Raw genomic sequence first — 17,695 nt, forward strand, 5'->3', positions numbered from 1 at the left:
AAATTCAGATTTCCCGGGAAGTGCTGAACTGACCTCACTCTGCCATAGCTCGCAAGGTGGCTTTTGCTGCTGGGTGAAATACCACTTCCTGAAAGGAACAGGGGCTGATTCTTTGCCTCCTTCATTTAGTTTTGCCTTTTTATTACACAGGCTTAACTATTATATATGCCATACTGATAGCTTCGCAGGGAAGCAGTAACATTTCTAAAATGTTCAGAGAGGAAGGGAGCATTCATTTCAGTTGAAACCTTTTGGTTATTTCAACTCAGATTTGCAAATACCTTTGCCACCCCCACACTACACATTTGTAAGCTCCACGAGAAAAATACACACAGTTGCATTGACCAGCCTTCAGCAATACAGGCTGGTGGGGACAAGGAGCAGCACCTTAATAGTCTCCTCTTTCTATCCCATCCTTGGGAAACATGTGTGACTGTTACTGAACGTAAATCTTTTTTAAAGTTTCTTATTTAGAAAATGTCCAAAACAGAAAAAAAACATGCTGTTCATTGAGAAATGCTTTTTTTTTTACTTTTTTTTAGTGTTTGGGGGTGGGTTTTTGTTTTTGTTTGCAGACTGTTAGCTTTAATAATAAAACAGTTCAGTTTAAGCAGAACTTTTTAGGATGTCCAGGGTATTTTTTCATCAGGACGAACCTAATAAATTAATTTTCACACTGCTGGGAGTCAACAGGAGCTCATTCTTGTTCCCTCCTTCCTCCAAGGTCAGGAGACTGTACTCTGATTTGGTTCCTTGTTGGCATAGGCTGCACACTGACTTTGGAAGCTCCTGTGCTGGCTGGAGCGCTGCAAACCCCGAGGCTGCCCCCACTGCCTCCTTGTCTGCTGGGGTAGGGGTGAGCAGGCTGGCTGCGGCAGAGGCTGCCTCCAGCACACATTACAGCACCGCTGGCTGCACGGAGGCTCTCCATGCCCTTCACCGATGTATCTCCAAGGCACAGAAGCAAGGCTTATAGCTGACTGTGTGGTTTTGACCTGATGCAAACATAGGTGTGAGTGGAAGCATTTCAAACACATAACTGGGATCCTGTGTATGCCTCTCCAGTAACATCTTCGGAATAAGGACTGTATTACACCAGATCACACTTCTTGCCTCAGCCAACCATCCCCCAATTGCACACAAGCTCACTTTAAAACTCAAAGGTGCCAGATACCTAATTTATTTAAATTTCTTTTTCTCTCTTACTGATCTGTCTCACTGACTCTGGAAGGCCGCATCCGATATAAATAATATCAGCATCCACCAAGTAACGGAAAAGAGAGACAAAACCCTACAGACTCCATCCCACTTTCACTTCTGTCAACAGCCACCTCTTGCTGATTTCACAGCGGGAATCATAACTTCTTTCTACTTCTGTATCATTATTTTTTTAAAACAACTTTTGGTAGAAAGCCAGCACTTGATGAAGAATGAGACAATCCCACTGGGTGCTATTCATCCGTGCCCTGCCAGTGTTCCTGGTGCTAACTGACCCACCACTCGGGATTTACAACGCTTATGCGAGCACATCACTGCTCAGGATCATCACCACCCAGTAGGGCATGCTCCCTCTCCTGCCCTCTTTGCTCTGCCCTGGTAACTATCATCGGGACAGCATGCATCAGGAATCTGACAGATCAGTCTACTCTCCTGAAACAAAGCACTTCAAGCCGCATATTAAAATCCTGGTGAAAGCTGCTGGAAAGCCCTGCAAGAAGAGCAGCAGCAGAGGGGGTATTCAGAAAGACTAAATTCTGCCTGGGAAACAAGCCTCCCTGTGTGCTGTTTCTGATCAGCAGTGAAAGGGAAGGGGTGATGCAGAGCCATCCTTCCCTCCGAGTCACCCTCTGGGGACCCTCTTTCTCTCCATCGGCTACAGAGGAAGCTCACCTCCCTTGGACTCGGCTCCCCCAAAACCCACACTGTCCAAATGCAGCTCAGGCTCTGACAAAAATAATTAAGAGCTACTGACAGAAAAAATCACCTTTTGGGTCTGTATTTCTTGTGCACAAGAGCACAAGATACTTTCACCCTCTTGGCAACCCTGCCTTTGAGTTCCCAGCAACTGATGCCAGCTTTGATGGAAAAATATGCTCAAAAAGCACGGGCTAGCTTTTCCTTTGCTATTCTGTGGGTCAATCAAAGAGACAGATTCATAAATGGAAAAGCTTCTGTCATCTCACAATAGCAGTACACAGACAGACTGCCTCTTGACAGGAAAAAAAATAAGACTACTACAAATAACGTTGGTATGGTAACACATGCATAAAATCAGTAATGAGAAGGCCAGAGGAGAGCTTATCCAGAGCCCCAAGTGCCAGCCAGTCTTACAGCACTTTGGCAGAGGCAACTCTGGAAAAACAAGATGAAGATATTTGCTTTATAGCTTGCAGATTGTCTGTGTCAATGCAATCATACCTCAGCCATCTTTTTCAGCCAAAACTCAGAGGCCAACCAGTTCCCAAGATGCTAAACTCGGACAGGCTCTTTGGGACCACACAGCTTGGGTCTGAGAGGGGAGCCCCTGGCTGCCCCACGGCCGCCAGATCTCAGCAGCCAGTCCGTCTCTCAATGATCATTGCCGAGCTGAGCATGAACTGCACTGCTGGGCTTCTCCTCAGAGAGACAAATTCTGATTAACATCACCTATGTTTCTTTGTATGTAAGCAAGCTGCTCACCCCACAGTCCACTAAGGACCTATCAGATGGCTGTCCAGGAATGTATAGCCCATGATCATACCTCCCATCAGGAGTTTCAAGGACCTTCCCTCCAGAACGGCAGAGTGGATTAAACAGGACAAGCCACAGCAATGCCTAGCACAGAAAAAACTGCATCACCACCACTGGAAATTAAATGGGAGGATATAAGACACTAATTTTATTGTGCTCTCAAAAAAGGAGCTAAGTGAGTGTGCTTGGTATAACACATCCTCATCAGCAAGTAACCATATTGTTACAAAAGCAGCTTTCCATCCCTGCTTTACGCAGAAGTACCAGTTATCTAGCCTCCCAGATGTCCTCAAGCTGCTTCATGGCCACTTTTCAGAGCAAGCAGGTGGAAAATGTAGAACTGTTCCCCAAATGAAGCTAACTGGTTTACAGGAACTCCAGATGTGACTCCTAACATTCCTAACACTGGTTACCTTAAGCACATTTTGCAAACAGTCACCAAGTTTAAGTCAACCATGCAAAAAAATCCCCAAACACCCAAACCAACACCCTTATCAAAACGACAGCTTTAAAAAAGGGGAAAAATGCCAAATAAAAAAAAAAAAAAGACACCTACCCAACCAGTGTTTCCTTCAGTACTTCTCTGTCAATGCTGTTACAGGGAATGTGCAAGACTGTTTCACAGCTCTGCAACATCCGCAGCATCTCCTGCATGCATACCCATCCCACAGTAGCTCAATGCTGCTGGGGCACTGCAGGAGCCCAGGCTGCCAGAGACTCTGGGACACCACAACAGCCTCTCAGTAATGCATTGCAAACACTGTTCTTATGTTTGGCTTTAACACTGAGAAGCGGGTGACCATTTCACCAGTTTTGTCCCATTGCCGATTTATGACTCAGCGCTGCAGTAACAGCCTGAAACGGAGACCTGCTTCAAAGCATTAATATCAGAGACTGAGAAAGAGGGCTGGTACAGCCAGACAGCCCTGGCATAGTTCATGTGGCTACATTCAGGATCTTCACGCCACCGTGGACTGACAGCAATCCAGAGGGTTTTGTGGTTTCCATTCCTTTGACTAGTTAGAAAAGGATGCGCTCCATTTTTTTTAAGACAACAGCTGACACATTTCAGAGTTTCCTTTTTGTTCTATCATGAGAACAGAGAAGCAAAGAAAGGGTAAGGTTGTATAAGGAAATACTGTTTTGGAGATAAACCAGTGCAAAATAAGCATTGTTCTTACAATTTCAACAGGGATGACTCCCAACTCCAGGAGGAAAGATGCTTCATTTAATAAAAAATATGCTGTTATGAGACTAGAGCTTCAGATTACAGGAGTTAAAGAAAAGCAATTTTTTTAATCCCAATTGCTTTTTTTTTACCTGTCTGTTTCTAACCCTAAAAACCTGATACATTTTTTTTTTCCCTAGACACTAAGGCATGCACTTTTCTCCTGGAGACTGAACCACTGCCAAAACCACACTGCTATCCAAGGGTCTTAACATGCTTTGCAAAAGCATTAATTATAAACTCACACAGCAAGAAGAAGGGAGTAAGGCTGGATCACTGGTTTCACTGCAAGGAAAACACCACCACCACCACAAAAAAAAGACAACATATCAACCATCTCAAAGAAAACACGCCACAAAGGACAGCAGCGAGGTGATGCTTGGAGGGTGGAAAGGTGGGAGAGAAAGAGTAAAACCCCAAATTTTCTCTCTTGGCAGTGCTGTTATTTGACTGTGCTTCTATATAATATTAGATTGGTTGAGATCAAAAATGAAGATTTAAGAGCCAGTTTTATTAATCCTGGCCCTCCTCTGCTTTCTCACCACACCTACACAATTGCTGCATCCAAATACACCACCCGCACCATCCAAAACAAAGCAGTTGCTAATTATTGTATCTCGTTATAAAGATGCCTCATCTGTACTTCTTTCAAGATTTATCACAGAGTCATTATTTCTCTCTGCAGCATGATTTCCCACTCAAGTGTGGGGAAAATGAAGGCAATAGCTATTTAAACGCAATTTGCAACATGGTCTGTATGTATTAATTTCTTACTGTCTTCTGGGAATATTTTCCTACATCAGGTACCTAAATCCATAAATATACATCCATTTGATTAACAAATTTGTGGATGAAAGAAAAGTAGAACTAAAGCAACAATTTAATTTCTATTGTATTACATATTTATTACTTTATAATACATAAACACCATTCCATCAAAGAGAACTAAGGTTAGGAATGCCACTAATATATCCTTGCCACCACGGCAGGGCTAGAAAGTAAAATAAAGGGGACTCATTCACACCAGACATCATAAGCTGGTTTTGTAATTGTTATTTCCCTTAAAAATAACAAGAAGCGGTCTCTCAGGGAGCGATGACTGATGGGTAGTTTCACAGACAGAAAGAACAACCTGAAAAGCTGCGAATTCAGCAGCAAAATGGGAATGGTTTCCCAAAGGCTTCCCAAAGGTCAAGGGACATCGCAATTCACCACACTTTGCGGCACGTCTCTGTCCGAAAGGCCAGCACGTGTCCTGAGCAGAGATCCTCTCCGTTTGAGCCACCCAGAGCTAGGACAGCACGGGGGGAGGAGAGGGGAGCAAAACAGAGCAAACAGGGGAGCAGAGCTGTTTAAGCTCTGTTTCTTAACATAAATAGCTCCATATAAAAGATTTTACTGAACCAGAAAAATAGAAAACTAAAAAGGAAATCTGAAACCCCTCATGCTCATACATTTTCAGCCTTTCGGACCCCAGTACATAACTGATACCATGGCTGCTACTCAGAGCAGATAGCACGGCATCCATGTGTGAAGCCATCTACTACTTGACACCAAAGGCACCTACTCACAACAGAAAAGTTCAGCCTTCACATCAGGTCTACAGACTGTACCACACAGTCTATTTTTGTTATGGAAAGTATGTTTTCAGATCAAATTTGTTTCCAAAACAAAGGAACTCACCTCCTAAAGCCTGCCAGAGAAAGGGGAATACAACATTCCTTACTCAGCTCTCAGGAAATTAAAGTTACCCAATTGCTGGGGGGTGTTAAGGGGCCTCAGTCTCTTCTTGATGCCAATATTGAAAGGCGTCAAATGCCTTTACCTCACACTGCCGTCTGAGGATGGTGAGGGAGCAGAGCACCACACACCCAAGCTCATGCAGAAAGTTTATTTTGTCTCCTCTGAACCAGAAATACTTCAGACCACTAATATAATGCAGCTCCAAGTTATTTCCTCTAGCTTTTTTTCCTTTAGCTAAAAAGCAGCTGGTACCACTGCTGAGTGACGGATACTTCTTAGCACAGAGCTGGAGATAGATCCACCCCTCTGAAGCATGGCTCCACAGCTGTCAGACAAAACAACCCAGCCCATGGAGGCCTTCCCTGACCCAGCAGCAACCTAAACTACAGTCCATCAGACAGCAGCTACAGTATTGTCTCACATGCCCATAGATGCCAGCTGTAGCCAAGGAAAGCCCTCAACTTCATCTAGTGTCTGCAGAAAAATCAGTCAGCCCTGCGGTTGTGCCAGGCATGGGGATTACCATGCATGGGGATTACCATGCACACACACCTTCCAGGGGACACGGAGGTTATAGAAGTGCACACCCTTCCCCTAGAGATCCAGCAGCCCTTTTAGACCGTCTAGGCAAAAAGGAGCAAGTCACTCCTGGCTCAGTAAAAGGCACTCTTTCTATGTGACTTCACAGATGGAAATGCATGGCAAAGACGTCAAAGACAGCAAAAAGACAAACATCCCTCTGGGAAGTATGCCACCAGGAAAGGAAAGACAATCATCCTTTTCTTAAACTATGATTCATACTATTTTTGCTTACAGGCTACATCATTTTCATGCAATCATTCAGACTGACACAATGGGCAAGAAGCACCCCATCAGCTTGGCAAAGGAAGCCTACCCGACATGCTCATGAAAAGGGAGTTGAGGTCTCCAAAAGGCCTGATTTCATGAGAACTAATGGCTCTGGGAGTCCAGAAGAAAGCAAGAAGCAGCAAATTTCTTGAGTAACGTGCCAGGAAAGTGTTGATATTTAAATTTTAGGTCCAGTTTAAGTTTTAGTTCTCACCTCACTTAGACTTGCTTTCCACTAGTGTACAACAGGGCATAAGCATGACCCACTATCCAAAACAATCCAACTTCATTTTTCTTGTTCGCCAGCTGCCAGGATAAAGCAGGATGTTCTACTGCTTCATTCTCCTATAAAAGGACCTTATACATATTTTGTGGACATACTGGTGGTATGTTTTTTATCCCACACATTTGTGGTTGCTTATGTTTTTTGTTCTGTGCTTTCTCAAAATGGCTGCTACATTTCTGAGGCTGCTGAGATTTTTCATGGCACTTGACCAAAAGAAATAATTAAAAATACAAACAAGCACTCCAAACATACTCTTCTACTTGGGAAAAGCAAAGGCAGCTTCTCTAGAGAGTCTCAGCTATTGTCACTACACAAAGCTTGCACAGACAACGCCAGTAAGAAGGTTATTTGGTAACAACCCATGGCAATCTTCTGTGTCCCCTCCCCAGGAACACTTATAAAATAAAGAGGCGCTGCTGGATTCTCACACTTTTTAACACCAGGTTTGTACCTCATTTGACAGTCTCTTTAGTTTTGTGTGCCCACACATTAACACACAGGCACACAAAGGAAGGAAGACAAGAGAGATGCACAAACACAAGGGTTAAGTGGCCATAAATTGGCCATCGAGGCATTTAGGCTGGGAAAAGAAAGCTTTCCAGGCAAACTTGTCAGACTGTAGAGCAGCCTTCCAAGAGGAGCCATGGAGATGATCCAACCGGACACAAGGCAGTGCTGAGCCAGCCTACGAAAGTGATTAGGTAACAGGCTGTGCATGATAAGAGGATGACTTCTGATGATGTAGTGCCTTTCCATTTGACGTTCCTTTGACAGAAGGAAGGGGATTACTTTAAGAAGTGCTACCTGCAGACTATCTTCTCGATTGTGTTGGTTTGTTTAGGTTTTGGGTTTTTCTTTTACTGAATCAGAGACTATCTCTCTCCTTGCTAAAGCCACAGCAACTCCCATCAGAGAAGCTATTTAAGAAGGTAAGTGTTAATAGATTGGAAAAGTCTTTTAAAATTAATGGTCTAAAATTCACCACGCCTAGTTTAAGAAGGCGAGAAGAATCCCAGTAAGCCTGTCAGATCTGCACTGTTAGCCATCCCATTCACTAAGCTTGCAGGGGCCTGAGTCTTATCATGAGGATACCAGAGATGTGGAAACCTGAGCTATACCGAACACAAACAGAGCTACAGCGATCAATGCCAGCTGTTCAGTTGCAATGACCCAGTAATCATCATGATTATGTGTCCCAGTTACTGGGGGACTCTGCTAAGAGGGATTAGCAGGTTGTGATTGTCACACTAAGCTCTACTCAAAAAAGCATTAAACGTGAGGACTAAGCATTCGAAATAATTTCCTGCTCAAGTACCCCAATGTTTGGGAGCCCAAGAGAAGACGATTACTAATTGGCAGAGAGCATTACCCCTCCAAGTGACTGTGCCAGGAATCCCATGTCTCAAAAACAGGCCCTGGGAGCACCATCGGGACTTGCTCGAGAGCCCTGCAACTTTATCCAGCTGAAAACTAAAGTCTTCTTCAAACGTATCTTGGGGGATGACCATGCCATACTGAATTCTGAGGACTCCTGCCTCCCCAGAAGCCTCCTCCATGTCCTGGCAGAATTACCAGGGGGCCAATAACACAATAAGCTACCACACTAAATCGAAGTCAGCAACCTCAAACTCTGGGCTAAGGCAGGGAAGCATTTTCCATGACGACGCAAAATATCTCTCTTGACTTTGATATGGGAACAGCTCCCCTTTTCAAGCCCTACATATATATTTTCTTCCTTAATAGTTTTTTCAAGAAGATACTGGACATAAGACCTGACCCCTATTAAAACATAAGCGCTGAAGGTAGAAAACACTTCTAGAAATTATCTTGGGAATCTTGCTGAACTTGATCATCTCTGGAGTCGTCATTCTTTCCATACAAGTGTGCACTTCATTACCTGGTAATCAAACAATAATGGCTCTTCAGTTATGCAAGATGCACCTCTAATTTGTAAGGGGTTTCTGAAGAGGTAATGACAGATGCTTAAAAAAATGAAATGTAAGAATATCAAACTTGTTATGTAAAAGATAATGGCACCCACAGAGTAGTCTGCCAGCTGGGTCACAGTCTCAGCTGGTATAAAGGAATGATGCTGATGTTCTGTCTTATGTATTCTTAAACGCTGAACCTGAAGCCAAATTAATCATATTACTTCGTGCTTTAATCTGACTAAATCTCACAAATGAAGCATCATCAGTGTAGGTCAACACCTGACATCCCTGCTTTCCTGACAGCTTCCCACGCACTCTAGGTAAGGCTGCCAGCAATTCAGCAGAAGGCATTTTTTCCCCGCTGAATTTATATATCCTGATTGTAAAACATACTGAGTGTGTAATAAAGATATCAATCTATATATTTTCTTGTTTCTAAAACTAGATTCAATATAAAAGCTGCTAGGAACTATATCGTGAGGGACAATCTTGGGTCAAAAAGGATGATCTATGCAAATTTTTTCCATCCCTTTTTCTCCAGCTGCATGACTGTGAACAAGGACTCTATGCAGCATTTCGAAGACCGCGTGTTCACTCACGGCACTCCAGACAAAATGTCAACTCCAGACTCTGAGCACTCGCATTCGTTAATGCCTGGCAATGCTCATAAGATCAAAAGCAGCACACCATTCAAATGTCATCTGTGTGTGCAAGATGCAGTATCAAGTGCATCTCCTCATATGACTAATTTTCCAATTAAGATTGAAACACTGTTTTGCTAGAAACACAACACACATGGAAAGATCTCATTCTTACCCCATAGGGATTTATTATCAAAGATACACTAATTTTACTCTAATCTACTTGTTTTCGCTCAGCAAAGTACTGACTTTCACAATATGGAAATTTTTGTGCTGCAAAATATAACTGTATTTTACTGTTTTGAAACAGTTTATCATGACATCCACAGGAAAAAAAATTAAAAAAATATGGCAAATGTTGTTTCACCTACTCTGATCTCCATGCCATTGCAGACATATTATTAGCAGGGCACAAGCTGCCTAATCCGAGACTTGTTCAGGTCCAAGCACATAAACTGCATCACAAGAGAAACTGCTGGGTAGACATACCCTGAGGAAGCCCAGCCTTTCAGTCTGTCTGGAAGAATGATAAAACAACTATCACAGACTGCAAAACTTTCAGCTAGGAGAGCTCTGTTTAATCTAGTGGAAAAAGACATAATGAGATGCAGTGCTTGGAAGCTGAAATTACATAAATCAGACTAGAAATAGGCAGACATTTTTAACAGTGAGAACAGCATACCGCTGCAACCATCCACCTAAGGATATTTCAAATACTCCATCACATCTAGTCTTTAAAGTCAGGGCTGCTGACAGATGTGCAACATAGCTCAAAGAGAAACGTAGGCTTCATGCAGTAATTCTTAGACGAAGCTGTCTCTTGCACCATGCTCCAGCTCAGATTAGATGATCATAAATGGTCTCTCTTGACCTTAAAAACCTCTCTTGACACTCCTAGTAATGGTAAAGATGTCTTCAAGGAGCTGTAGCTCTGCACAACCCTGAGAGATCACAAACGTAAAGGGAGCCTACAAGAAAGCTGGAAAGGGACTTTTTACAAGGGCATGCAGTGATAGGACAAGGGGTAATGGCTTTAAGCTGAAAGAGGATAGATTTCAATCAGATATAAGGAAAAAACTCTTCACTGTGAGGGTGGTGAGGCACAGGAACAGGTTGCCCGGAGAAGCTGTGGGTGCCCCATCCCTGGAAGTGTTCAAGGCCAGGTTGGATGGGGCTTTGAGCAAGCAGGGGCGTTGGAATTAGATGATCTTTATGGTCCCTTTCAACTCAAACCATTCTATGATTCTGTGAAACCATCTGACTGTTTTGCACAATAGCCCATGTCATTCCCACCCTGCACAAACTGTCTGAGGGCCAAGGACAGAGCTGGGCCAATCAGCTGGCATCCAGGAACCAAATTTAGTCCCTCACTCCTGAGCTGGTAGCAATTGAAAGAACTGTAAAAAAAAAGGCCACATAACTTGATGAAGCAGCTTACCCCCAAAACACCAGTTGCCTGACAGTGTCAGGGACTTGGAAAAGAAATAAATGAAAATGTTTTTTTTGCATTTCGCAGCAGAGAGTTGCTATAGTGTGGTCTTTATAAAAATGGCACAGCAGGAACAACAAAAAATTCTCTCCTCCCCAAATAACTAAGCAATTTTATAATAGTTAATCCTAGAAACACTATCAAAAGATTAACCGTGGCTCACCAAACTTTAAAGATGATCATTTTTAATTTAATTTAAAGTTTAACATCCTTGTGTAATAATGGCAGAGATGACGGACTATTAGGGAATAATCTTGTTTGCGGATCAGCGAACTCAGAAAATTGCCAAGGCACTGTGAAACAGATTCCTTATTCACACCTCATAATTAACTGAGTGCTCTGCAGAGACAGGATGCTGCAATATTAAAGTCATCTTCATTATTAGAAAGCTGCTCATTTGGGCTGGGATGCTACTGTGGGGGTTTCACTCTGTTCTGGTATTTCCAAACTCCCAGGAGAAAGCACCCTCAATCCATCAAAACGGCAGACTCCCAAAGTGTAACAGAGGGCACAGAAAGCCTTTGGTCTACACCAAAAGCATGGCTTGTGCAGAGAGAAAAAACACCTCCCTCCTTCCCTAACGCCACCTGGGAGCACTTCTCTTTTAAAGGCAATTGAAAGAAGAAAATACAGTTCTCTTAATTAATTCACATTGAAAGGCACTTTTGATGGAGTCAAGAGGCCAAATCACATCAAAGTAAATAATGCAACAAATAGTGACATGAAAGCCCTGGGATAGCAGCTATCATTGCTTGCACTGTCTAGATCCTTGTACTTGAAAACAAATAATGCTGAAGCTTTCGGCTTGTAGGAAAGGGGAGGGGGACAGGGGCTCTATGTTTTTAGCAAAATTTAAGACAGAAATTGTCAATTTACCAGCAAAAATAGAAAGACTTCTGCTAAGGTAGATCTGCTTAAGATTTGGGAAATCCTGGATTAAGTCTCTGCTTTATGTCAGATTTTGTTTCTGAATCCAGGCAAGTGCTCAGACTTTCTGCCCTTTGGTTTAGAGCAGTAACACTTCTCCCTGGCTGATGGAGCACAGGCACTTGGACAGCGAGGACACGCACTGCCCATGCCCGCTGAGACAGTGGCTGCAGCCCCTGTAGCAGCTGTAACCCTACTGCAGAGGAGAAGGGAAAACTGCTGAAGCCGAGAAAAAGCAATAAGAAGGACTCAGTCTCATGAGGGGCTGTCTGAGGAAGCCCACGAGCTCTGCCCAAGCCAGGTGACTTTGAGTTATTACTCATCTTCAAATAGCAGTTAGGAAAGGGAGGATAATCTGTAAACCCTTACCGAGGTACCTGAGGCCCAGCTACAGCAGCTACAGAGTCTGATGGTGTCACCTCTGGCTCTGGAAGCAGCCCGACACTTCTTAGCCTAGTTCAGTGCCTCGCTCCAGCCTTTCCCCTGTAACGGGGAATAGGCCAGGCAGTTGCAGGATGTTCTGCAGCCAAAGCCAGTGCACAGAGTTCAAACACACTAATAAAAGATACTCAGATTTTCTGTTCAGGTTTTTACCATACAACTCAATTACCTAGGCAGACTGCAGTCAGAACAAAAGAATAAATAATGAAGAAAAAAAAAGGTGGTGCTGTAAATCAGCACAGAAAAATGCAACTTTTGAATAGCACGTTTAGAACAGAAAGAACAAGCAATAATACACTGAATATAAACCCAAGGTGTCCCTGCATCTGGAGTACTGCATATTGTTCTGAGGTGTCCCCTTCCTCTGCCCAATTTTCAAAGGATCTAACAGAGATCAAAGAGGTACAGGAAAGGATAATAAGGCTCATCAGACTCACGGAATGGCTTTTGCATGAGGAGACAGTCAACAGAACATGGCTCTCCACCCTGGAAAGGGGGTACATATTAAGATACTGTAAAATTATGAAAGGTTTGGGGAAGTGAACCAGAGAAATTACTTTCTACTTATCACACAAAGTCAAGGGACTCCCAATGAAAATATCAGTTTTCAGGCAAAGAGAAAGATTTCTTCGTATGGCGTGCAATTCAATCACAGAACTCACTGTGACAAGATGTCCTCAAAGTTGGAGGAGAGAAGGGTTCTAAAAATGGAATTAGGCACCTCCACAGAGGACAGCTCCACAGAGTCTTAAACACAGTGATCCGGATAAACCATCCAGATCTATAGACTCTAAATCACTGACTGCCACGTGTTCAGCATGGACAGAGAGGAAAGATAACCCTGCACTGGCCCTGTTCCCATTCATTTCTCCTCTGTAAGCAACAAATAATGACCAGTCAGAAAACAGACACCAGACCTAGGTGGACCCCTGGTTTGGTAGGGTGTTCTCACAATGTTCTTCTATTACGCTGAATATAGTGATGTGAATTCAATAGACAAATCCTAATATAAAGCAGAAGGTGTTCTTTTTTTTCCCTGAAGAAATATCATGCAATAATTCCTATATTCATATTCATGCATAGCACTAGACCAAAAGCATGAACAAATGCCTTCCGAATGGAAAATTACCCATCATCTCCAAAAGTTTATATGGGCAATGAATAAAGAAATTTGATTTTCCCTATTAATTCCATGATGGAGCTACCACTCAATATCGTAAGCGGGGTCTTGATAGTGAATCCACAGTATGTCAGCCAAGACCAGCAAAGGAACACTGATCTGTAATGGATATATTAGAAAGACCAGCATCAGCAGCCATTTAGATCTCAGACCAGGTGACAGCTTTCTTAAGATGAAAATTCCTGATGCTCGTATCAAAAACATTTGTACTCTAAGCAATTCATCTTCTGAAATAAACATGTGACATAATTAACATTGGAGAGAACAGGAGAGAAGAGAGAAAAACAAACTAATTGAGATTACTACTGAAATACAAAATAAGTATCTCTGCTTCAAACATGTACAAATAACTCATAGGCGCAGCAGTGATACAAGCTGCTGTCATGAGATTAGGCAGAGATTACAGTAAATGCAATTGAATCAAGCAATGTCAAAATATTGCAAGAGAAGGCCATCATTTTACAGCAGCTTTTGTCTCTGCAGAAATTCTTAACATGGTCTTGCAAGAACAATACATGTAATGGTGGTGTTGTATGATCAGATAAAACTGCATTTTATTGGAAGGAAATAAAGGCAATGTTCCCTCTCCCTTCCACCCTTGACTGATAATTACTCTTTCCCTGAATTCTGAACAATTGATGAAGTCCTTGTCTCCATGAAAAACAGAAAGGAGAGGGTTTCCTCTTCTAAAATGAACACCCAGCAGGTTTGTTGGCATCTTTCACAGATTAAAAGGAATTGTATTTTATTCCGTAGTTGTTGTACTAGTGCAACCAAAGTGCAACCATAGTTATTTTCAAAGTACAAATTTTACACTTAATATTTCCTTAATTTACAGCCCATTTGCAAAAACAAGGGATTCCTAGGTCACAAAAGGAGACATTTAAGGAGCCCAGCCCCCAGCCCGAACAGAGGACCTACAGCAAACATGCTGCCAACCAAAGCTTTTAACAGGGGGAACAACTGCATTATCAACACAGCAGGAGAATGATACTTTAAGAAAGGTGGTTAAAAAAAAAAAAAAAAAAAAAAAAAAACAACACCAACCACAATATATTTCAGTACAGATTTTCATTTAAGCCACTCCATGATCAGTTGTGGCAGGTACTGAGAATTCATAAGGCAAAGCAGAGCATCACCAGATGCTGTGAGACCTCTCAGATCTGGAAAGCAAACACTCAATAGCAGTGTTCCAACAGCCCAAGCACAAACCTTGTCTTTCAAGGCTCACTTCAGCTAGTATCTGAATTTCAGCATGGATGCTTGGGAATGTGGAACACATTTACAAGTGGCCCTTCTGCACTGCAGCTTCTGGACATTCACATTCTGGAAATTGCTTAAAAGAGTAGCAAGAAAAAAATCTGCATTCAAAGATCTGCAATTGAAGATAAATGTGCATTCCATCATTTCCAAGCCAAGCAGAGGATTAAGGTTTCTAATGCACTGGTTGGAAAAGAATATTGGGATAACTGAATTAGAAATGTGAAAGTGGATTTACTACTCTTCTTCTTTAGATTAAGTTGAAGATTAAGTTTCTAGTCAGGAAAGGATCTATTCATCTGGGAAAGCATACAGGGAGGATGGAAGAAGCATTAGACATGCTAAGAAATTTTGTCTTTTTAAACTAAATATTAAATCTCAACAGCTACTTCACATTAAAAAAAAAATAAATCAAAGTAACACATCACACGACTGAAATCATCCACCTAGTCGTATTTGATGAGATGGGTGTCCTCATGGTTTTGAGCAAATGATTGCTTGTGTCAGCCTGCGAAAACCTAAAGCCACATAACTTAGTCCTAAGAGTCTGCTGTCCTTCACTTAATACATGCTGTGATTACCAGCTTCACAGAGGAGGCATGGACCAGCTCAGAAAGCATCAGTCATTAATGAGGTAGGTAGTTACAGCTGAATCCTTCACTCCTGAGAACAGCCTAAAAGTTTCCACTAGATGTCAAAAGATGTGCCTGGAAGTCAAAGATGTAAGAGAGAAACTGTTCAATCAGATTAGCTCAGGGAAAATACCTGCAACACTGTATCATCTATCTTCAGGTGTTGTAGTGGTTGGTGTTTTGGTTTGGGTTTTTTTTTAATTTCCTAGGTGACTGAAATACCATTCTGTGTCAAACTAACCTAGATTTACTGCAAGGAAAGTGACCTGGCAAGCCACTAAGGTTTTTCTGTTTCTCAGCTGCTGTTAATTCCTTGACACTGGTTTACAGGGCTTTCAGAGAAAGCCAATGAACATGGGCACACTGCTATTTCAAATACTGGTTTAATGAGACTGCCATGAACTGTGAATAGAAAGGCAGTCCGGTGAAGTAAAAGGAATGAACAGAGTCTCCTGTGAATCAGCTCTGGGAGACACAGACTGCACCTACAAATTGGGTATTTCCAATTAGCAACACATGGAACAGAAGAGGCCGACGTACAATGAAGTGACTGCAACTGCAGGGCTTAAACGCAACTCCCATTAATGAGAGAAAAAAAAACATTCCCTCTGCACATGAATGAATAAGCCATCACCACCTTTCAGAAGATGGGAAAAAAAACCAAAACCAGCCATTAACTTTTCCTCCTGATTGTGTTTTGTGCAGTGTGGTTCTTTGTCCCAGACACCACTTCCAGTTATGAATTCACAAAAATGGATTTTCATGGACTAAATAAAAGTCTAAAGGATCTTTAAAAGACTAAATAGTCTTCCCCCCCAAAAAAAAATGTGTCATCATAATCTAAGAAAAATAACATAAGCCTCAGTCTTGCCCCTTTCTTCCAATAGTTAAAGTACATGAAGCCAAACTAATTAAGTTTATTTGCTGCTTACTGAAATAAACAGGCCTCTTGATACTGTCACATATTAATAGTCCAGGGGATATTATTTACTCTCTACTTCCTTCTCGGAAGAATTTAAAAAGAGGGCGAGTGGTGTTTCTCTGTACTGCAAGACAAAAAACACCGATCAGAATCACAGCTAAAACAATCCAAGCAAGGAAGTCAAATTTCAAACCGAGCCTCTCCTATTCAAACAAGCGTGTGCACAAGTGCCTGTTTTTCCATACACAAATAAGCCAAGAGTGCAAGCAACCGTGGCTCTGCACCACACCGAGCACCACGGCAGAGCAGGCTCCTGGCTTTTGCCTGCCTCTCCATGCTCCCTCCTCCTCAAACGCTGGCAGCAAGCACAGGGAAAACTCCCGTGTTACAGGTTACATGGTACAGGGTGGAGGAGAGCTGAACGCCCAGAGCTGGAGAAAAGCAGTCAAAAAGGTCCTGCAGCCCACGGAGCAGAAACACATGACGGAGAGGAGAAGGAGAAGCAAAGAGACAGCAAGATAGCTGGAAAACCCAGGAGGGACCTTGCCTCCTAGAAGGGCAAAAATTTCACAGCAGGGGACGGAACCTGAGAGACAAGAGTAGGGAGCACATGGAGGACGTGATACGCAGTAAGAGGACACAGATGGGGGCCCCTGAATTGGCTAGGCAAGGACTTTGGTGCTAGGAGTATAGGAGGGACCCTGGGAGAGGGAGTTTATCACAGTAGCTTTTGAGGAAAGCAACAGGATCCAAAAGGCAAAGCCTGAGGAACAAAGATTGGAAGCAATTAAATGACTAAGGAGAAGCAAGCAAGGGAAGACATGAGGGCACACTGCAGTAGACGAGACAGGACAGACTGGGGAGGGAGGAAGGAAGGGGCTGCCAGAAGCGCCTGCATATGCTGGGGTTTATTCCTCTCTTAACTCTGATGGGGAACATCACATCATTGGGTCTCCTCTAGTCAGCAAATACGTAAGGGGAGAAGTCCCTCGTCTCGTAACACTGATTCCTGTGGAGCACAATCTACTGCTGCCACCAGCTAGCCTGCGTGCTCCAGCAGCAGCAGTCGATGAGGTGAATCCAAAGGTTTCAGTCACACCCATGTGACTTCTCCACTGCAAAATTTCTGGCTATTCACTTTACTTGTTTTTTCAAAACAAGGAAATTACACATCCAGAAACTATGCCAACAGTACTTTTAAAGATTACAGACTAAAGCGACAAACCGCGAGGAAATACCAGCACTTGGTAGTTTGTACACAGAGAAATTATTGAGAAGTTGTTAGTCTCTCTCAGAGCAGGACTTGAATAACATGAAGTAAATAGGGCATGGGGCCATGCTCTAGACAAGGAAGAAACAAAAAATTGAATAGCTGCTCATTAAGTGAACACCATCCATTCTGGGTAACGAATAGAGTGGAGATCACACTGAAAAAA

At 42.7% G+C, this 17,695-nt stretch overlaps 1 protein-coding gene across 2 annotated transcripts in view; it reads right to left on the reverse strand.

Annotated features, from left to right (window-relative positions):
- Nucleotides 1–17,695, reverse strand: part of TMTC1 (transmembrane O-mannosyltransferase targeting cadherins 1) — a 147,161-nt gene that overhangs the window by 105,404 nt on the left and 24,062 nt on the right. The window lies entirely within an intron of this gene.

The sequence above is a fragment of the Falco cherrug genome, chromosome 5 (assembly GCF_023634085.1).
Source record: "Falco cherrug isolate bFalChe1 chromosome 5, bFalChe1.pri, whole genome shotgun sequence".
NCBI lineage: Eukaryota > Metazoa > Chordata > Aves > Falconiformes > Falconidae > Falco > Falco cherrug.